Source organism: Chanodichthys erythropterus, chromosome 16 (genome assembly GCF_024489055.1).
Source record: "Chanodichthys erythropterus isolate Z2021 chromosome 16, ASM2448905v1, whole genome shotgun sequence".
Lineage (NCBI taxonomy): Eukaryota > Metazoa > Chordata > Actinopteri > Cypriniformes > Xenocyprididae > Chanodichthys > Chanodichthys erythropterus.
Genome location: NC_090236.1, coordinates 10019691 through 10044441, shown reverse-complemented (window position 1 = coordinate 10044441; position 24751 = coordinate 10019691).

Below are 24751 nucleotides of genomic sequence, written 5' to 3'. Positions count from 1 at the left end.
GAGTACATCAGCTTCAGTTTGGATCCAGCCTCTTAAGAAGACCTCAGATGACCATCACCTATGAAGAGACGGCGCCAGCTCCTGCGAGGACTTCAGGAGACGCAATCATCTAGATCAACATTCACATTGCACAATCTCTATATCCTAATTTATTGTTAATGTAATTCATTTTCCAGGAGCTCATTACTTCTACCTTCAGTTAAACTGCTAACAGTGATTGTAATTACCTAAAGTATATTATTTGCTAACTACATTCTTTAAATTGTAATGTTGATATCCATTTTCTGTAAAGCTGCTTTGAAATGATATGTATCGTGAAAAGCGCTATACAAATAAATTTGAATTGAATTGAATATATATATATATATATATATATATATATATATATATATACATATATATATATATATATATATATATATATATATATATATATATATATACATATATATAGTCATGCTCAAAAGTTTACATACCCTTGCATAATCTTCATAATATTAATTACCAAAATAAGAGGGATATATATATATATACATACACACTACTGGTCAAAAGTTTGGAAACATTACTATTTTTTTTATTTTTTTATAAAGTCTCTTATGCTCATTAAGGCTGCATTTATTTGATAATAAATACAGAAAAAACAATAATATTGTGAAATAATATTACAATTTAAAACTATGGTTTTCTATTTTAATAAACTTTAAAATATAATTTATTTCTGTGATCAAAGCTGAATTGTCAGCATTATTACTCCAGTCTTCAGTGTCACATGATCCTTCAGAAATCATTCTAATATGATGATTTATTATCAATGTTGGAAACAGTTGTGCTGCTTAATATTATTTTATAACCTGTAGTACTTTTTCAGGATTCTTTGATGAATAAAAAGTAAAAAAAAATCAGCATTTATTTAAAATAAAAATCTTTTGTAACAATATGCACTACCGTTCAAAAGTTTGGGGTCAGTAATTTTTTTTCTTTCTTTTTTTTTTTTTTTTTTTTGAAAGAAATTAATACTTTTATTCAGCATGAATGTATTAAATTGATAAAAAGTGATAGTAACGATGTATATTGTTAGAAAAGATTTACATTTTGAATAAATGCTGTTCTTTTTAACCTTTTATTCATCAGTGAATCCTGAAAAAAAGTATCACAGGTTCCAAAAAAAAAATATTAAGCAACACAACTGTTTTCAACATTGATAATAACTGAGTATCAAATCATTATGTTAGAATGATTGCTGAAGGATCATGTGACACTGAAGACTGGAGTAATGATGCTGAAAATTCAGCTTTGCATCACAGAAATAAATGATATTTTAAAGTATATTAAAATAGAAAACCATAATTTTAAATTGTAATATTATTTCACAATATTGTTGTTTTTTCTGTATTTATTATTAAATAAATGAAGCCTTAATGAGCATAAGAGACTTTGTTCAAAAACATTAAAAATAGATTTAAAATAGAATTAAAAATCATGTTTCGTAAAGCAACTAAATGTCAGTCTTAAAGGGATACTCCACCGTTTTTTCATATTAAACTGTTATTCCCTTAACTAAGACGAGTTGATACATACCTCTCTTGTCTCAGTGCATGCACTAAATCACTCTGTCTTGCGGCGAAACTTTGTTAGCACTTAGCTTAGCCCAGTTCATTCAATAGGGGCCAAGCAGAGAAGCTACCAAACACCTCCACGTTTTCCCTATTTAAATACAGTTACTCGAGTTGTGTAACTCGACCTAGGACGGTGACACAAAACAAAACGTTGCGCTTTTCTAAGCGTGTAAAATGGATAACTATATTGTATGGCGGAATACCATAGCAAGTGCTCGGGAGAACTTTGACTTGGCGCAGTAATATCTTCACTCGTGAAAAGTCCCCCGCTCCCTCTTCTGTACAAGTCACGTTGGTTCTATTGACGGAAATGAGAGGGAGGAGGAGAGAGAGTGGGGGCCGGTGAGAGGACTTTTTACGAGTGAAGATATTACTGTGCCAAGTCAAAGTGCTATGAGCACTTGCTATGGTATTCCGCCATACAATATAGTTATCCATTTTACACGCTTAGAAAAGCGCAACGTTTTGTTTTGTGTCACCATCCTAGGTCGAGTTACACTACTCGAGTAACTGTATTTAAATAGGGAAAACGTGGAGGTGTTTGGTAGCTTCTCTGCTTGGCCCCTATTGAATGAACTGGGCTAAGCTAAGTGCTAACAAAGTTTCGCCGCACGACAGAGCGATTTAGTGCATAAACTGAGACGAGAGAGGTATGTATCAACTCGTCTTAGTTAAGGGAATAACATAGTTTAATATGAAAAAACGGTGGAGTATCCCTTTAAAGGGGACCTATAATGCCCCATTTCACAATATGAAATATAAGTCTCTGGCATCCCCAGAATGTGTCTGTGAAGTTTCAGCTCAAAATACCCCACAGATCATTTATTATAGCTTGTCAAATTTGCCCCCATTTGGGTGTGAGCAAAAACACACCATTTTTGTGTGTGTCCCTTTAAATGCAAATGAGCTGCTGCTCCCGGCCCCCTTTCCAGAAGCTGGTGGAGATTTAACAGCTCGTGCTTCAGATACTCAACAACAACGAAGCTGGAGAATCTCACATAGCCAAAATGAGGACTGTCAGTAACGGTGATCATCCTTACATTATTCAAACCAGATGATGTGAAACTCACTGATGGAGAGACTCAGGAAGAAGTTACAACTTTTAGAATGAAACTGGACGTTTTTGAAAGGTTAATGGATACATTTATGTAGTTGTTGTGGAGTTAAGTTGATTCAACTCATCAACTAGCATGTACCGTTGTTAGGGCAGTGACAATACATCGATTCTCGATACAATTAATTCTGATATTTTCAATCTCGTATCGATTTTGAGCTTAGTTTTAACAGCAGATGGTGGTCTAGGCTAGTTTTTAACCGCACACTCAAATGCTCATGAAGAAGAGTGCTGGACATGATTGAGGGTACAGCTGAATCATGTAAGTGGTAAATATAGTTGCACCTATAGTTTTTAACAAAACAAGCTTTTCAAACTTTATGTATGATTATTTTAGGTTTAAGTGGTGTGTGTAAAGGAAATGGAAGTAAGCAGAGTACGGGTGATTCTAAAGCACGTAGTAAACTAAGCTCTGAATAAATTCAATAGAGAATCGCAATTCATCGGATGTTTTGGTGCAGACATTGTATATCTCCAGCTGCTACAGCGAGTAAACAGAAATGGTGGACAGCTGCGGCTCTCTCAGGGCGGTATCTATGCTAATAGGGCAGATTGTCACCAGTCATGGGCGGGGCTTCTCCTTCTTCTTACGTAAGAGTGGGGAAAATCTGGAGCCGCGTGTTTGGAGAGACTGATTTATGGGGAATATAAAAAAAGTAGTGGGTGGATTTTTTACCATTATAGGCTGGTTGTTTACACACACTGTGGACACACATCTGTGTTCAAACACCTCATAAAAGTGAATTTTGCATAAATAATAATAATTAATGGAATAAATACAAATATTCAATTAATCTGTAATCTAATTTCACTCAGTATTTGTGCGTTATGCATTTATTTGGTCTAGAGACCTGCATGTCAACAATTTCTTAGCGAAATGCCAACATCAGACTCAAATTATGAGGATTGCTCAAGTACCTTGCTGCACAAGTTGCAGCCTATGAATTGCATTTTAGAACAGTTAATTTAGCACACTGCTTTACAAGGTAGACGGCGAGGTCACTTTCTATAGGATTTGGAGCGAAGCCTGACACACGTCTGGGCAAAGCCCTCGTGTCCAGGCTGTGAAATCTTTTTGAAATACAGGCTCACAGTATTGTCTGTTTCATTTTGTTGCCCGTTCTGCAGCCGTCTGGCAGCGCAAGCCGACTGATGGGTGGAAGAATAACTTTGTGAAAAGCTTTTCTCGTATAATTACAGCATGTTTGAAATGAGTGACACACAGGCATATGACTGACGCGTGTCATTGTGTTTTCGAACTTTTCTGTGCTTAGAAGAACAAATCGTTTCATATCACAATAGTGCGAGCAGGGTGTGCGTTTCATTTTTTTATGTGAGAGAAATGATGGAGAATTCCGAAATGCATGGCAAACTGAAAAAGAATAAATATGCATTAAATGTGGCATATTAATATTATACACACACATATATACACTCATTAGGCACTTTATTAAGTGCACCTTGCTAGTAGCAGGTTGGACCCCTTTTGCCTTCAGAACTGCCTTAAAAGGTTAGTTCACCCAAAAATTACATTTCTGTCATTAATTATCATTAATCACCTTCATTTTATAAAGTTACGACAATACTTTTTGTGTGCAAAAACAAAACAAAAATAATGACTTACAGTGGGTACGGAAAGTATTCAGACCCCCTTAAATTTTTCACTCTTTGTTATATTGCAGCCATTTGCTAAAATCATTTAAGTATTTTTTTTTCCTCATTAATGTACACACAGCACCCCATATTGACAGAAAAACACAGAATTGTTGACATTTTTGCAGATTTATTAAAAAAGAAAAACTAAAAATATCACATGGTACCCAGCTGTGTTTGATTACACTGATTGGACTTGATTAGGAAAGCCACACACCTGTCTATATAAGACCTCACAGCTCACAGTGCATGTCAGAGCAAATGAGAATCATGAGGTCAAAGGAACTGCCTGAAGAGCTCAGAGACAGAATTGTGGCAAGGCACAGATCTGGCCAAGGTTACAAAAACATTTCTGCTGCACTTAAAGTTCCAAAGAACACAGTGGTCTCCATAATCCTTAAATGGAAGACGTTTGGGACGACCAGAACCCTTCCTAGAGCTGGCCGTCCGGCCAAACTGAGCTACCAGGGGAGAAGAGCCTTGGTGAGAGAGGTAAAGAAGAACCCAAAGATCACTGTGGCTGAGCTCCAGAGATGCAGTCGGGAGATGGGAGAAAGTTGTAGAAAGTCAACTATCACTGCAGCCCTCCACCAGTCGGGGCTTTATGGCAGAGTGGCCCGACGGAATTGCAAGACACATGAAAGCCCACATGGAGTTTGCTAAAAAACACCTGAAGGACTCCAAGATGGTGAGAAATAAGATTCTCTGGTCTGATGAGACCAAGATAGAACTTTTTGGCCTTAAATCTAAGCTGCAGGGACAGGACGACTGGTTGCAATCGAGGGGAAGATGAATGCAGCCAAGTACAGGGATATCCTGGACGAAAACCTTCTCCAGAGTGCTCAGGACCTCAGACTGGGCCGAAGGTTTACCTTCCAACAAGACAATGACCCTAAGCACACAGCTAAAATAACAAAGGAGTGGCTTCACAACAACTCCGTGACTGTTCTTGAATGGTCCAGCCAGAGCCCTGACTTAAACCCAACTGAGCATCTCTGGAGAGACCTAAACATGGCTGTCCACCAACGTTTACCATCCAACCTGACAGAACTGGAGAGGATCTGCAAGGAGGAATGGCAGAGGATCCCCAAATCCAGGTGTGAAAAACTTGTTGCATCTTTCCCAAAAAGACTCATGGCTGTATTAGATCAAAAGGGTGCTTCTACTAAAAACTGAGCAAAGGGTCTGAATACTTAGGACCATGTGATATTTCAGTTTTTCTTTTTTAATAAATCTGCAAAAATGTCAACAATTCTGTGTTTTTTCTGTCAATATGGGGTGCTGTGTGTACATTAATGAGGAAAAAAAATTTACTTAAATGATTTTAGCAAATGGCTGCAATATAACAAAGTGTGAAAAATTTAAAGGGGTCTGAATACTTTCTGTACCCACTGTACATAATATCTTCTCATCTTCTCTTCTGTGTCATACGTCGTTTACGTCCAGCGCTTCCAGGTTCTACGTCAGAACGCAGACTCATTATTGGCCGGCTCCTGCGTCAGCATAACACACATGAGTCGTGCTGCTCATCAGCTTTGGCCAATACTGAGCCAGCATTTGGAAGTAAACACGGAAGCCTTCACTGTGCTTACTGTGACAACTGCATAAGGATAATGATAGGGAAGAGAAGAGATTGTTGAATAAAGTCGTTATTTTTGTTTTGTTTTTGCGCACAAAATGTATTCTCGTCGAATTAAGGTTGAATCACTACAATCACGTCAAATGTTTTAACAATGTCTTTAGTACCTTTCTGGACCTTGAAAGTGGTGATTATATTGCTGTCTATGGAGTCATATACCTCTTGGATTTCATCAAAAATATCTTAATTTATGTTGTGAAGACAAACGAAGGTTTCACAGTTGTGGAACGACATGAGGGTGAGTAATTAATGGCATAATTTTCATTTTTGGGTGAACTAACCCTTTAATTCTTTGTGGCATATATTCAACAAGGTGGCATATATTCAACAAAGTGCAAAAATTCCTCACAGATTTTGGTCCATATTGACATATAGCTTCACACAGTTGCTGCAGATTTGTTGGATGAACATCCATGATGCGAATCTCCCATCCCACCACATCCCAAATGTGCTCTATTGGATTGAGATCTGGAGATTGTGGAGGCCATTTGAATATACTGAACTAATTGTCATGTTCAAGAAAACAGTTTGAAATAGTTTGAGCTTTGTGACATGACATGTTATCCTGCTGGAATAAACCATCAGAAGATGGGTACACTGTGGTCATAAAGGGATGGACATGGTCAGCAGCAATACGCAGGTAGGCTGTGGCATTTAAATGATGCTCAAATGGTACTATGGGGCCCAAAGTGTGCCAAGAAAATATCTTTGACACCATTACACGACCAGCAGCCTGAACCACTGATACTAGGCAGCATCGATCCATGCTTTCATGTTGTTTACGCCAAATTCTGACTCTACCAGCTGAATGTCGCAGCAGAAATTGAGACTCATCAGACCAAGCAACATTTTTCACAATCTTCTATTGTACAATTTTGGTGAGCCCGTGTGAATTGTAGCCTCAGTTTGCTGTTCTCAGCTGACAGGAGTGATACCGGTGTGTCTTCTGTTGCTGGAGCTCTTCTGCTTCAAGTTCACGTGTGTTCAGAGATGCTCTTCTGCAGACCTTGGTTAATGAGTGGTTATTTAAGTTACTGTTGCCATATCAGTTCGAACCAGTCTGGCCACTCTCCTCTGATTTTTGGCATCAACAAGGCATTTTCACCCACAGAACTGTCACTCACTGGATATTTTCTCTTTTTTGGACCTTTCTCTCTAAAACCTAGAAATGGTTATGAGTGAAAATCCCAGTAGATCAGCAGTTTCTGAAATACTGAGAAAAACTCAGTTTGAACTTCAGCAGATCATCTTGACCATGTTTACATGTGTAAATGAGTTGCTAATTGAGGTGCTGCCATATGAGCATAACAAGCAGTCAAATATATATATATATATCAGGCTGCTCCAGTCCTCCTCTTCTTTAGTCAGTGTTTGCATGTGTATGTGATCACGTCACACACTGTAACTGATAAACACAGCATTCATTTAGAACTATTAACTTTTCATTGGCTATTAACCTCCAAGAGGTTAATAGCGTGGAATCTCGTATTTGTTGTGAAAATGGACTCAATCATTCCCATATGAATGCAGGCTGTTGATAAACATGAACCCTAAGCCACATGTGACTAAAACTTGGATCCAGACTGTAAGCTCTGACCGTGATTATCCTCAGAGAGATATTTCTGAGGAACTCTGCCAGACCACAGCGTCATGGGAGATCAGAAGCTGCTTAATTTTTTTGTGCTATTTTGTAAGTAGTTGTTCACATGAGAACAACTACTTGCATGTCTGTGTAACGTGTAACTACTTACATTTTTTTTTTTTTTTTTTATAGAAAACATCTAGACAATGTGTGAATAATGCTGTATGGAATTATAAGTCTATATTCAGTTTTGGAGGCTCGTAATCATCTCAGCTGGATGCCTTTGAAATGCTCTTCCCACACAAAACATCTTGCTGTTTTTTTCCCCCTTTTTTTGACAGAACTATTTTCTTCTTGAAAGACTGGACATGTGCAGCATGTGTACATAATTTTCCAAAGAAAAAATAAAACTGCATTTGCAATCCATTTTACTGAAGTAATGGGGCATTTCCGAGAGAAACAAGGTAATCAATGAGACACAAATGTAGGGCTGGATTTGATTTTATTAATCAGGACATGATTGCATGGTGAAGCCAAACATACTCACATTGGACCCAGTTGACTTTCAATGTGTAGACAAAAAACACTGAAACATTTTTCAAAATATCTTCTTTTGTATTCCACAGAGAAAATTACCTATGAACTGTGTTGTGCATATATATATATATATATATATATATATATATATATATATATATATATATATATATATATATATATATATATATATATATATATATATATATATATATATATATATATATATATCCCATACAAAAGGTACAGTAGGATTTGTTTTATGTTTTTGAAAGAAGTCTCTTCTGCTCACCAAGGCCAAATTTATTTGATCAAAAATACAGTAAAAATTTTAATATTACAAAATAACATGACAATTTAAACTGTTATCTATTTGAATATATTTTAAAATGTAATTTATTCCTGTGATCAAAGCTGAATTTTCAGCATCATTACTCCAGTCTTCAGTGTCACATGATCCTTCAGAAATCATTCTAATATGCTGATTTGCTGCCCAAGAAACATTTTTTCTTATTATTATCAATGTTGAAAACAGTTTTGCTGCTTCATATTTTTATGGAAACGGTGATCTTTTCTTTTTTTTTTCTTTTTTTTTCTTTTTTTTAGGATTCTTTGATGAATAGAAAGCTCAAAAGAACAACATTTGTTTGAAATCTTTTGCAACATTATAAATGTCATTGTACTCTCGAGTTTCAGATAAATTTAAGTTTGTCTAAATTAAAAGAAACAAGTTCATAAAACTCAAAACAATGAAACAATTCCGATTACTTAAAATGTGTCAGTTTTGTGAACTCAAAAGAAAATTCTAAATACTCATAAAAGATAACTTGATTGAACTAATTTGTTTAATTTAAGTTGGCCCTACTCAAACTAATGAATTATTTTGAGTATTAGGGTTTACAGTGTACTGCTGTTGCTGTCATGTTATAAAATGCAAAAAACAAACAAACAAACAAAAAGGCTGTGCGTTACATTGATTTTACCATGGTTAAAAGGATTTTAAAAGGATTTTTTACATGTAACAATCACTATGATGGCCTCAAGTGGCTTATTGCTGTAACAGATTCCATATGTACAGATGCTTCCTCAGAAATGTATCCGTTTGTATGTCTACACGTTCACCACCTAATATCTGAATTGATAAAAGCACTCACTAAACCATGCAGCATGTCTTGCGGTTGTCATGGTTACGCTGCACTCTAATGCACGAGCCACATGATAAGCACAGCGCAGCACAGCACACGTCCGTTTCGTGGTTATGATTGTGAGAAACTCTGTCCAAAAAAACAGCGTGATGTACAGTGTTGCTGGGAAGAGTTTGGAGTCTAGTGGGCGTTCTGCGTGTACCCTGTCATTTCCTGATGATGCTTATGAGAGAGAGATTGAGGGGGAGGTGTGAGAGAAAAAATTGCTCAATTGGAAAATATATTGACAATAAAATCCGAAAGCCTGTTTTTTTTGGGTAAGCCATCTTGTCACTATTCAGGTAAAGTTGGAAATAGTCTGTCTATAGTCTGTCAGGAGCAAAATGCATGTAATCCTGCACAGATTGTCTTCTGAGACATTATGCATTATTTATGTACAGTACCATGACAAGCTCCTTCCAGGATATGACCCGCCTGACACCTCAGGTCTCCTTTCGTTTAATCCCACATTTCCCTGGAGTCCTGTATCACTGGTTGCATGTTATATTGATTTAAATTGATTTAAATGTAATAAAGGTGAAGTATATATATATCTTTCAATGATTTTAGATGCTGCAATTGCTCACCTTTTTCAATTATTTTTTCTACTTTTTTTCAACACCATTTTGCCGTTTAATTTAATATTCCGGTGGTGTGACAAATTCATTTTTAAAAAAAAATATTTCATGTACTCTTTCAATATAAGCTCATAAGTTCATGCAAAAAAAAAAAAAAAAAAAAAAGAGAGAGAGAGAGAGAGATTTAACTTGTTTTAGATTGATTATGACATGTTACACTGTAGGATGTACAAAACTATTATTTTTATTAATTTATCCTGCTATGTTAAAAAATGTTATACAAACTAAGTTTTGGGTCAGTACAATTTTTTTATGTTTTTGAAAGAAGTCCCTTATGCTCACCAAGGCTGCATTTATTTGATAAAAATACACTATGACTTCAGAAGATTTGTAATATAGCACAGGAGGAGTATGGACACTACTTTTACAGTGCTTTTCTTTGAATAAAGTACTGTACATCTATTTCAATCCGCGTGATCTTTTCCTGCAAATGGGATCCTGCGAGTTTGTAGTTAGAAACATCACAGTAATTGCAAACAAACATTCTGTCATCAAACTCAGATGTTTGTCATTCCAGAGAAATCATCTGTTTTGAGTGTGCAGGCAAGGAAGGAACAAGAAGCTGTAAATATGGATTCATGTGGGTTTTCACATATAGTTGTCAATGCTTCACTGTTCTTTGGGCATCATTTGACCAAAATAAGTTTTGCCTGCCCTCTGTGTCTCAGCAACAGATCACAAAGGTCTCATGGTTACAATTTCCATGGTAACAATGACCAGGTCATCTATTCATCAGATGAAAATCCAAAGAGCTTCATGCATGTGTGTGTGTATATATTATATATATATATATATATATATATATATATATATATATATACACAAACCCGATTCCAAAAAAGTTGGGACACTGTACAAATTGTCAATAAAAAAGGAATGCAATAATTTACAAAAAACTTAAAAAAATAAATATTTTATTCACAATAGAATATAGATAACAAATGTTGAAAGTGAGACATTTTGAAATGTCATGCCAAATATTGGCTCATTTTGGATTTCATTAGAGCTACACATTCCAAAAAATTTGGGACAGGTAGCAATAAGAGGCTGGAAAAGTTAAATGTACATATAAGGAACAGCTGGAGGACCAATTTGCTACTTAATAGGTCAATTGGCAACATGATTGGGTATAAAAAGAGCCTCTCAGAGTGGCAGTGTCTCTCAGAAGTCAAGATGGGCAGAGGATCACCATTTCCCCCAATGCTGCGGCGAAAAATAGTGGAGCAATATTAGAAAGGAGTTTCTCAGAGAAAAAATGCAAAGAGTTTGAAGTTATCATCATCTACAGCATAATATCATCCAAAGATTCAGAGAATCTGGAACAATCTCTGTGCGTAAGGGTCAAGGCCGGAAAACCATACTGGATGCCCGTGATCTTCGGGCCAATAGACGGCACTGCATCACATACAGGAATGCTACTGTAATGGAAATCACAACATGGGCTCAGGAATACTTCTGTCAGTGAACACAATCCACCGTGCCATTCGCCGTTGCCGGCTAAAACTCTATAGGTCAAAAAAGAAGCCATATCTAAACATGATCCAGAAGCGCAGGCATTTTCTCTGGGCCAAGCCTCATTTAAAATGGACTGTGGCAAAGTGGAAAACTGTTCTGTGGTCAGACAAATCAAAATTTGAAGTTATTTTTGGATAACTGGGACGTCATGTCATCCGGACTAAAGAGGACAAGGAAAACCCAAGTTGTTATCAGCGCTCAGTTCAGAAGCCTGCATCTCTGATGGTATGGGGTTGCATGAGTGCGTGTGGCATGGGCAGCTTACACATCTGGAAAGGCACCATCAATGCTGAAAGGTATATGCAAGTTATAGAACAACATATGTTTCAATCCAGACTTCGTCTCTTTCGACCACATACTGCATCAATTACAACATCATGGCTGCGTAGGAGAAGGATCCGAGTACTGAAATGGCCAGCCTGCAGTCCAGATCTTTCACCCATAGAAAACATTTGCCACATCATAAAGAGGAAGATGCGACAAAGAAGACCTAAGACAGTTGAGCAACTAGAAGCCTGTATTAGACAAGAATGGGACATCATTCCTATTCCTAAACTTAAGCAACTTGTCTCCTCAGTCCCCAGACGTTTGCAGACTGTTATAAAAAGAAGAGGGGATGCCACACAGTGGTAAACATGGCCTTTTTTGAGATGTGTTGATGCCATGAAATTTAAAATCAACTTATTTTTCCCTTAAAGTGATACATGTTCTCATTTGAAACATTTGATATGTCATCTATGTTGTATTCTTAATAAAATATTGAAATTTACAATATATATATATAAATATTGTTACAAGAAGCTCTACAGAAGACAATAGACTCATTATTTAGCTAAAGTCGGTTGATTCCATTCAGTTCAATAACAATGTTGATGTTACAAAATTCATCAATTATCATATTCAATCCAGCTATTAAGAAGCTCAACAGAAGACAACAGTATCATCATCCACCTCAATTCATTCAAGTTTTGTTCTCATCTGTCAAATCAAGTGCACTCCCTTAGGTGAACTAGTGGACTAATGTAGGGAATAGTGAATGTGGGAATGGGGCAATTTCCGACACAGCCTAAGAGTCTTATAAACCATTAGTAATTGTCATGCTTGCCGTAGCACTTTTTACTGAAGAATAGTTTGTCTGTAAAGCCACTGCTGGGATTCGGCTGGGAATCTAACAGGACAGAGAGTGCAGGTTCTCACGCAGACAGGTGTGTTTTGGATGAAGGGTCATTGAATCTCTTCACACTTTTCCGGTGTGAAGGGTCCTTACATAGATCTCACCCTCACAGCAGGAGGACGACTCCCGCTGCTCTCTGCCAGTCATCATTACTGTATGTCTGAATCTGACCGCTGAGGAAAAAAGAGTTTATATAGTGGAACAGAAGAACTCTCAGTGGAGAGAACGCCATGTCCTCTTTTCTGTTGATTTTTTTCAGAGATATTTCAGTTTTGTTTGACATGTCACTCACAGCTCTGTGAACAATATGTTTAAAGTTTTTCAGCTGCAGAGCTCTTTTTGAACTTTCTCTTTTGGGTGTTTTTTGCTATGGAAAGTTCGTTGTTGCTATTTTCTCATGGTTATTTTGGGTCATTTGCTGATGTGACGTATGCAACACCTTACACTAGAAGAAAAGGTTCTATATAGAACCTTAAAGGTTTCTGTCAGGCGCTTCATATATAGAACCTTTTAGGGCTCGTCGTCATGGCATCATTTTATGGATTTAGTTTCAAAATAATAATTTAGCTTTAAATTTTATTTTAATTAAACAGCTCATAAATAGTTTATCACTATAAAAATTTGAATCCATTAAACATCAAAGTATTATGCAGTCATTTAAGATATTTCACTCTATATAGAACTGTTTCAGCATATAGAACCCTATATACGAATATTGTATATAGAACCCAAGTGAACCGGTTTGAACCATGTAAGGCTGAACACCATTACTGACAAACGTCATTTTGGCTGTGTGAGATTCTCCAGCTTTGTTGTTGTTGAGCAACCAAAGCTCTGCCCTCTTCTGAAAAGGGGGCCGGAAGCAGCAGCTCATTTGCATTTAAAGGGGCATACACAAAAATGGTGTGTTTTTGCTCAAACCCAAATAGGGGAAAATTTGACAAGCTATAATAAATAATCTGTTGAGCTGAAACTTCACAGACACATTGGGGACACCAGAGACTTATATTACATCTTGTGAAAAGAGGCATAATTTTAACAGCAGAATTTGAATTTGTCTCATGTTTGATGAAGTTTGTTTAATTTTCCTGTTTATTACTGTGAAGCTGTTTTGAAACAATCTCACTGGGTTTCATTTAAACTTGGTTACTTACCAATATGACCCACTTTACATGGTTTCAGTCAGGACTGTAAGATCCAACCACATCTTTTCTATTCCAGTCTTCAGGTCAGATCAAGAAGGAAACCCTTTGAGAAAGTACAACCACTTTGTAAGTTTGTAAGCACCTGTATTCACAATCAAACACAAAACAATGAAATGTCAGACAGCAGCATGCAATATCTGACGCATCAAAGCATATTAAAACTGGCGACCGTGTTCAGAGAAAGTAAAACGGCTTTTCCTTTTAAGTCAGTATGTCAGACAAATGAAATGATTATAATGTGTGCTGCATCTGCAAGGTTTAAATCCCAGTAATTAGCAGGGTTAATGTCTAAGGTAATTTCTCAATTAGATATTTTAACTCTACTGAGAGCAGGTGGAGAGTGCCGCACCTGTTCTACTAACTGAATGTAGAGTGCAGAGGCGAGATGTCAAAGTTAGAGTCATTAAAATGTTCAGAATGGAAGCACTCACTACATACTGAAAAAAAAAAAATATTATAAATATTATGTGAAGCAATACGCAGCATTTCATACAGTATATGATACATTGTTGTTACATGACCTCTTTATGTGCATAATTTAAGTAATTCTATACCTTAGAATATACTGCCTCAAAGCTAGTTGCTCAGCTGGCACATTCAGAATTATGCAAACTGGCTGGATTCAGTTCCAGAAACATTTGAGTCAGTCACTTGAGCTGTAAATGTCATGTGACTGTTAACTCTTGTAGCAGACAGGGAAAAACATCTATGGTGTAGACTGTGGCAAGCAAGGCAGGGCAGAGAGCCGTGGGAACAGAATGAGCCAGTGGCATGAGATTTTATTATTCAGTTTATTTTGTTACATTTAATGCTCGCCTCCTTCTTCCCCAAGCCTTTAACATTGTTACATAGTAATATACACATCAGTCACTGGAAGATAGAATACATTTTTTGCAACTTATGTGTTTCTCGCCACTGTTACGACCCATGGATCAAAGGGACGCAACAAAAATGGGACACACAAGGAAGCCGAAATCAATGCAAAAGTTTTAACAAAAAAGAATAATCTATACAAAAAGTATATGACATGAAGCAGTCAGAAGTCAGGAATGTAATGCTAAATGAATGCAAATGATAGGTTTTCCAGGGGAAAGCAAAGGTTTGTGAGCGAACACAAAGTTTCTTCGAAAAAATTTTGTGAGAGAAAGCAAAAGCATTGAAATATATTTTGTCCATCAACATGTCCATTTAAGGGCTCTGTACTTTTGAATGTCCACTGAACCATCTGAAAAATTAGCATTTAAAGTATAGTAGAATTTAAAAAAACATTACTTCTAAGTAAAATGTTTCAGAAGAACTTTCCTTGAATGATGTTTGAATTACATTTTTTTTCTAATGTTTGACAATGTTATTAAAGAACAGAAAACTTTGAACGAACATTCTATAGCAGGGATGGACAACTCCGGTCCTGGAGGGCCAGTGTCCAGCAGAGTTTAGCTCCAACCCTAATCAAACACACCTGAACCAGCTAATTAAGGTCTTTAGGATTAGTAGGAAGTTATAGGCAAGTGAGTTTTTATCAGGGATGGAGATAAACTCTGGGGCCAGAGTTGTCCATCCCTGTTCTATAGAGTGCAACAGTCAGGTTCCTGAAGTAAAAACTTTATTGATTTTCTCCACAGGGAAAATGATTTTTAACTTGTAATAAACCTTAAAGGGATAGTTCACCCAAAAATGAAAATGTGATGTTTATCTGCTTACCCTCAGGGCATCCAAGATGTAGGTGACTTTGTTTCTTCAGTAGAAAACAAATGATGATTTTTAACTCCAACTGTTGCGGTCTGGAACTTCATCTATAAGAGTCAAAAAAGGTCAAATCAGACAAATCCAAATTAAACCCTGTGGCTCGTGACGACACATCGATGTCCTAAGACACGAAACGAACGGTTTGTGAGGGAAACCAAGCAGTACTTATATCGTTTTCACCATGAATTCCAATGTTAAACGTGATTATTTTAAATTTGTCTATGTCCATCTGCCCTGCACATCCGGTTGGTGAGGTCTGAACGCGCTCTGACAACGGAAGTGAGTCAGGGCAGTTGGACATAGACAAATTTTAAATAATCACATTTAACAGTGGAATTCGTGGTGAAAACTACATTACCCATGATGCTGTACAGAAAATTCCACCAATCAGAGAGTCGAAACAATCAAAACATAAGATCAATTTAGCCCTTCCCACTCCCAAAAAGCACTGCAAATGATGTAATCGAGTCGGTCTCCCTACTCTCAAAATATTTCAATATTTCAAAATATATATGCATATTTTACAATAAACTTAAATTATATATATATATATATATATATATATATATATATATATATATAATATTTTAAAATTTTTGTCTGATTTTCATTTTCATCTTTTGTCTTTTCTTTTCTCCCTAAGAGAGAAATAAATGGAAAAAATGCCACTGAAAAAGTGAACAGGCACTTTTGCAATCTGTAAACATTACTGGAAGAATGTTTGTTTATAACTTTGAGAGAACCTTGCCAGAACATTAGCCAAAGTTCTAAGAATGTTCCCTGTTAGCTGTGAAGATTGTGTTTTAGATGTTGTATAATACGGCTTGTGTAAACTCTTAATCATGAGATATATCAAGCAAAGATCTCTGTGATGTTCTTCTAATCAAGTGTTACTTCCTACATTCAATTAGCTGTTGATCAAGATTGGCTTCATGATTGCCACTAAATTAAAGGTGGCGATGTATATCCAGATGCCCAGTGGACTATATGCACGGGTTACTTCCTGGTTGTCGTTAAGCCAGCTCGAGCACTTCCGGTGAACTGTTAGCTGTTCATTCTGTAGTCGTTGTACATCGACACAAAACCATCTATGGTTGACTTTTTAATGTTGTATTTATATTTTAATGTAGTCATCACATTTACCTAATTTGCCAATAAACCAGTTTTATTGATTGCAATAAAGACGAAGCTATTGGGACTGTTTAAAAATGCCGTGTCTGTAATTAGACACACACACACACATTTTTTCCCAGCACTTCAAATGTTATTTTTAATGTGATGACCACAAACATTATTTGTTCATCCTTCTGAGATTGTCCCCATTGTAAAACCGAACGTTTAAAACTATAGGAAATTTAACAATTGATAGAAAACACTTATCTAAAAATAAAAAAGACAGTAATTAGCATTTTAACCACCAGATGGCGGCAAAGTAGCATTTATTTGCGCACATATCAGCCATTTCCTCTAAACGTTTTTCACTTCGTTTTTGACTAAATATTAAACATTATAAAATAACTAGGTTTAAAATAAGTATGAAATACTCACAAAATCTTATGAAAAACAATAACTTTTATTGTGAATTACACAGAAAGCGAGCACCGTGCTCTCCCTTTGTAATCACAGCAGCTGTCAGTCAGTGCAGTGCAAAATCAATGATTTCAGCACACTTGTGAAAACACACATTTATTCAATTAATCTAACTAAAGTGCACAATAAATATTTAATTTTTGAAGCTTTTTTTCCACATAAAAGTGTGAAAACTAATGGTCGAATTGAATTTAGCCGAGGAGGAACATTGAGGTAAGTCTTTATTTATTTTTTATGCTGTCTTGCGTTTGAATAACTAAATTAATGCTATGCCACACTATTTAAGTGACTATATTCTGATTATAAACTAAGTATTACACTACCGATGCTCAACACACCAGCAAATGACATCTCACCGGAAGTTTTCGAGCTGGCTTATATTAATGCGGAAGTTCTAAAGAACGCTCCGTGCATATAGTCCGTTGTGTACGTAACAAGGAGGCAGACAGGTATGTTCGGAGCAGCAGCTCTGTTAAAGCATGCTCTCGTTGGCTGATGCTCGGCTGTCTAATGGAAGTCAATGACTCGCATTAGAAAGGTTCCAGAACAGACGGAGTATCCATGGAAACCTGCGCTGGAGAGCATGTCCGTCCCAGTGCCTGCAGCGATATATTGTAATTACAGAGCCATTTATTCTGTGCTTGGAAAAAAAAAAACCTCTCAGAGATGGTCGTAATCACGGCCGTCTGAAGGATCCGCATGTAAGTACACCAGCCTACGCATGACCTGATTACAATCCCAACTAAATCAAGTCCTTCTGGCCTGTGAGAACATCTCGTCTGTGAAGTGACACATGATATCATGTGTACTGTCATGCCTACACGGCAGTACACGCAATGGGCCACAACCTCTGTGTGCAAGCAAATCTAATTTATCGCTTTGTCTTTGGCCATGGACGCTCACAGTCTCTCTCTGTTATAGTATATTTTATGTGTCAAACCTTCTCGAGTGCAACCAAATAAATCATACTAATCAATACCAATACTCTATTGAAACAATATCACATAAATAGATTTTTATATATAGCTAGGCTTGTTATGCAGTTGCTAGGGTGCTCTGTTGTTCTGAGAGGTTTTTAGAGTGTTGAGGTTGTTACTGTATTCTGAATGCCAGAGTGTTGTCATGTGGTTTCTAAGGTGTTATTAGAGTGCTGCTATGCTGTTAGGTCGTTCTGTTGCCAAGGAGTTGTGAGTGGGTTTTTGACTAATTGCTATGCTGTTGCTAGGGTGTTTCTGGTTGCCAGGGTGTTGTCATGTGGTTGCTAAGGTGTTCTGAGTTGGTCTTAACACTTTGCTATTTTGTTTCTAGGGTGTTCTGGATGCCAGGATGTTGTCATGTGGTTGCTAAGGTGTTTTGAGTGGGTTTTAAAACTTTGCTATTCTTTTTTTTAGGGTGTTCTGGATATCAGGATGTTGTCATGTGGTTGCTAAGGTGTTCTGAGTGGGTCTTAACACTTTGCTATTCTGTTTCTAGGGTGTTCTGGATGCCAGGATGTTGTCATGTGGTGGTTGCTAAGGTGTTCTGTGTGGGTTTTAACACTTTGCTATTCTTTTTTAGGGTGTTCTGGATGCCATGATGCTGTTGTGGTTGCTAAGGTGTTCTGAGTGGGTTTTAACACATAGCTATGCTGTTGCTATGGTGTTTTGGTTTCCAGGGTGTTGTCATGTGGTTGCTAAGGTGTTCTGAGTGGGTTTTAACACATAGCTATGCTGTTGCTAGGGTGTTTTTGGTGGCCAATATGTTGTCATGTGGTTGCTGAGGTGTTCTGAGTGGGATTTAACACATAGCTATGCTGTTGCTATGGTGATTTTGGTTTCCAGGGTGTTCTCATGTGGTTGCTAAGGTGTTCTCAGTGGGTTTTAACACATAGCTATGCTGTTGCTAAGGTGTTCTGAGTGGGTTTTAACAACTTGCTATTCTTTTTCTAAGGTGTTCTGGTTTCCAGGGTATTGCCATGTGGTTACTGAGGTGTTCTAAGTGGGTTTTAATTTGTTGCTATGCTGTTGCTAGGGAGTTTTGGGTGGTTGCTAGGAGTTGCTAATGCTTATGGGTTTATTCAAAGAAAGCACCACTAACTATTATTATCAATATTATTTCAATATTAATATTTCTTATTCATGCTGTTGGCTTCCTGCTACACAACATAGATGTAAAGGGCTGTCTCTCAAACACTGCTCATATTTAGACATTTTATTGAGAGCTTTTGAGCTATAGCACGTTGTCATGGAAACAACAGATAAAAAGGCTATCAATTGGAAAGCTAAATGAGCTGAGAATGAAAAAAAAGGAAAAAGAGAAGTGCAAAAAATCAATTAATGTGTTAATATTTTCTAACATTTTAACAGGAGACAATCAAATATTTAACTAGGTGTTATTCAACTAAGACTTGTAACATGAATCATTTTGGATATTTAAGTCTGTTTTTCCACTGCCAAACCACCGGAAGGTTTCTGAAGAGTGAACGTGAAGACATTTCTCCTCATGAGGTCTGTCCATTGATCCATCATTAGACCAGAAATATGACTCAGAAAAACCTGTTCAAACTCCGGAAGACTCGGCGGGAAACATGATGGATCACAGGAATGGAACTTGATTAAAAAAAAAAAAAAAAAAAAAACCTGACCACAAATCCACTGCAAAGCTTTTTTAGTTAAAGGGATAGTTCACCCAAAAAAAATTCTGTCATTACTCACCCTCATGTTGTTCCAAACCCGTGAGACTTTCTTTTATCTTCATAAGATATTTTTAATGAAATCTGAGAGCTTCCTGTACCTCAAATGACAGTCTACCACGTTGATGCTTAAAAAAAGTTCACAAAGAGATTGTAAAACTAATCAATTTGAAGCAGTTTTGTCCAAATTTTCTGAAGAGACTCGCTCGCTTGATTGAATTTAGGCTTTTATTCACATATGAACATTCATCAACGCACACATCAGTTTTGGTAAACAGAAGCTCAAGCATGTTTGTTAGATGTGCGAGAACCAATGAGGTTCATTCTCGTGTTACGCAGCACATTTTAGCTTCCACAAGTGCTTTGTTCTCACATGTCAAGCAAGTTCGGTTGAGCTTCTGTTCATGTTCGCTGATGAATGTTTATATGTGAATAAAAGCCTAAATTAAATCACTTCATTATATAAAATGATCGAGTCTCTTCAGAAAATTTGGATTAAACCGTTCAATTCATATGGATCTCTTTATGAACTTCTGACGTGTCAAAGTGGTAGTTGCGTAGGCTAGAGGGAGAGAAAGCTCTCAGATTTCATCAAAACGATCTTCCTTTGTTTTCTGAAGATGAATGAAAGTCTTACAGGTTTGGAACGTCATGTAAGTGAATAAATGATGAAAAACATCTTGGTGGTGATTTTTGTGCAGGTAAATGCCACTCACTTTTAAAGGTGCCATCGAACGTTTTTTTACAAGATGTAATGTAAGTCTAAGGTGTCCCCTGAATGTGTCTGTGAAGTTTCAGCTCAAAATACCCCATAGATTTTTTTTAATTAATTTTTTTAACTGCCTGTTTTGGGGCATAATTAGAAATGCGCCGATTCAGGGCTGCGGCCCCTTTAAATGCTCACGCTCCCCACCCCCAGAGCTTGCGCTTGCCTTAAACAGTGCATAAACAAAGTTTACACAGCTAATATAACCCTCAAAATGGATCTTTACAAAGTGTTTGTCATGCATACTGCATGCATGCGTCGGATTATGTGAGTATTGTATTTATTTGGATGTTTACATTTGATTCTGAATGAATTTGAGGCTGTGCTCTGTGGCTAACGGCTAATGCTACACTGTTGGAGAGATTTATAAAGAATGAAGTTGTGTTTATGAATTATACAGACTGCAAGTGTTTAATAATGAAAATAGCAAAGGCTCTTGTCTCCGTGAATACAGTAATAAACGATGGTAACTTTAACCGCATTTAACAGTACATTAGCAACATGCTAACGAAACATTTAGAAAGACAATTTACAAATATCACTAAAAATATCATGTTATCATAGATCATGTCAGTTATTATTGCTCCATCTGCCATTTTTCGCTATTGTTCTTGCTTGCTTACCTAGTCAGATGATTCAGCTGTGCACAGATCCAGACGTTAATACTGGCTGCCCTTGTCTAATGCCTTGAACATGAGCTGGCATATGCAAATATTGGGGGCGTACATATTAATGATCCAGACTGTTACGTAACAGTCGGTGTTATGTTGAGATTCGCCTGTTCTTCAGATGTCTTTTAAACAAATGAGATTTAAGAGATAAGAATGAGGAAACAATGGAGTTTGAGACTCACTGTATGTCATTTCCATGTACTGAACTCTTATTTAACTATGCCAAGATAAATTAAATTTTTAATTCTAGGGCACCTTTAAAAAAAAAAAAGGGGGAAAAAAAGCTTTTTTGATATGCAACAATTGGTAAAAAACGAGAAGAAAAATAAAAAATAGGGAAGAGTAGAGAAGTATGCAAGATTCGATGTAACGAGACCTGAAATGAGCAAGGTCTCGGTTGCTACCTGAGCCCGACAGGCAGAAGTTTGTGATGAGTCCTCTGAGGACTAAAGAAACCGTTCTGATGAAACTGTGCTTGACACCAACTAATACCAGGAGAAACAGGACACAAACACATGTTATTCTTCAGCTCTCACTCTCTTTCTCTCTCTTACACACACACACACTTTGATATTGATTAGCAACACTGGCATATTAGCAGGAGAGAATCTGAATAAGTGTACTCGCAGTGCTCAGGAGAATAAAAGCGTTCTGTGGTTGTTCATTATGCTAATAAAATTCACACACTGGAACATAAACAGATTCTAAAGGCCACGAGTCACTGTGGCCCTTATTTACATTTTATGAATTATGCCTATTGCTCATCACTCGTTCTGTTGCAGAGGTTAAGAACATTTTTGCAACGCTTGAAGGAAATCATGAGGCATGACACTGGAGCTTTCTGGAGAAAATTAGCGCTGTTTACATGACATTTTATTTTACCTTTTAAGTGCAATACTAATGCATACCGTAAATCTGAATATGAATCTGGTGGGTATTTAATCGTCCAAAACAAGTTAAATATAATTATTATACAGAAACAATACTAAACTACTTTCCTTACAGTCAGATTTTAGACATGCATTCTCTTTCAAGTCATGCATTTGACTGTTTTTATGAACGCAGTTCTAAGAATCAGATATAATAAATCAAATCAGTGGCGTTCATGGGTGATTTGTAACACTAGCAGTAATGATTGTAATGTGTGAGTCTGCCCCCTAGTGCTCAGCACCACATATGCAGCACATCAACCACAGCCTGACTAATAAAACGTTTCAGTTTAGACTCAAGAGAAGTAAAAATATTCTTTGCCAAACCACTCTGGCCAATTAAACATTAAAAGCAAAATGATTCAGCCAATATATAGGCCTGTATATCATAAAACAGCAATTGTAAAGGAAGCAATTTTCAAGAAATGTTCCAGATCAAAAACAACATTCATTTCTAAACACAAATCGTGCACTTTTAACTAAGTTTAGGGGTTTCAACATAGGTAATCATGATTTTTTGCTAGAGCTTAACTTGTATTTAACCCAAAAATACCTTCCTATCTTCCTACCCTATCGTTCATATTTTAAATATACTACCATTCAAAATGTAATAATTAAGTTTTTTTAAAAATGTTTTTGAAAAAAAGTATCAATGCTCTCTAAGGCTGTATTTAGGCCTGTTTGATCAAATAAAAAACATAATATTGTGAAATATTATTACAATTTCATTATTACAGTTTTGTACTGTAATATATTTTAAAATCTATTAAAATATTAATAGATAAAATATTAAAATATAAAACTATTTTAAAATAATCTATTCCTGTGACCAAAGCTGGATTTTCAGCATCATTACAATCCTTCAGGAAATCATTCTAAAATGCTCTTTCCAAAAACATTCTGAAAATTTGACCTTTAGTGTAGGTGTTTCACACATTTTCTTCCCATCCCTGTACTGGACACGTGTGAGGAGAGCGAGCAAAGATTTATGGCACCCTTAACAGAGCCTGATATAAAATGGACACTTCAATCAGCCAACGAGGGCTCAAGAATCCCATCCACTTCCTTGAGAGGCTATTACGCTCAATATAGGATGGATATGACTGGAAACACATTAGCTAACTCGGAATGGCATACTACAACAGTGTAGTACGCATACAATTTCTGCAGTGTACAACTAGGCCTAGAGAACACTGCATGAAGTACTATATCCCATAATGCATTGTGCTCTGCCTTCTATTTTTGGCGTAAATCTTTCTTGACTAATGCTATGTTGTCCTATCCCACTGTGCTGCGTTAATTAGACACTATGCGAGTGCTGTTCAGCTATCATCTTGATCATAAATACAGTGACAGTTTTGTGTAAAATATATTTTTGCCAGTCCAATCAAAAAGTCAAGAAATTTTAACAAGATCTGTATGAAAAGACATCGAAACAATGATATTAACACTGAATCGATTTGCAAAACTCTAACAGTCCAACAGTGATTCACCTATGTATAAATATCACACACTACTAAATACTGCAGAAGTAGTATGAGTAGTATGGTAGAAATCTATTCTGATCACAGCCACATGTTATCTTGTTGAAAAACCATTATGCGTTTTTTAAAGGTCGGCTCTTAAATGATCACATCAGTTTCCCCAAATCCTGTAGTTGCTTTGGTGTGTGTGTGTATGTGTTTGTGAGAGAGAGCTAGTACACACACATTGATATTCTACAGCCCTCCCCCAACTCTCCCTCTCTGCCTGTATGTGTAAATCTCTGATCATTGCAGGCCGGTCACAGGATGTGATCTGATTTACAATGGGTTCATTAACCTTGGGAAATGGTCTGGACTCTGCAGCACAAACACGCTGTGTTCAGATGGACTCCACGGTGAGATCAACGGCGCTCGCCCTCTGCAGCGCTGCCGTAACCACGGGCAACCGGCATCTGAGCATGATTGGATGCAGCCCTGGCAGGGAATAATCAATATCCTTAGTGGACACATGCATAGAGACTGAGCTAATCACAGTGGAGAACATAGAAATATTCCTGGAGCAGATGGCAATGCCATCAGAGTACATTATTTACACATTATTTAAAGAGGCTTATGTGTTTGTATCTACAACGAGAATTATACACCGAGTGTTAACTAAAATTAAAAGATATTAAAAAGTTTTTAATTGAAATAAAGCTGAATTTGTTGCATGTTCTCCCCCCCAATTTATCCCCTAACCATTCAGAAACGTCCAGTTTCATTCTAAAAGTTGTAACTTCTTCCTGAGTCTTTCCATCAGTGTCGACTGAACAATGTAAGGCTGAACACCGTTACTGACAATCCTCATTTTGGCTGCGTGAGATTCTCCAGCTTTGTTGTTGTTGAGCAACTGAAGCGTGAGCTGTTAAAGTGCCGCCCTCTTCTAGAAGCAGCTCATTTCAAGGATCCACGACCACCCTGAGGTATACAAACCTTTAATTGTATATGCTTTACTGTAAAAGAATGGTTTTATTGTGAACAGGGAGACTAATTTA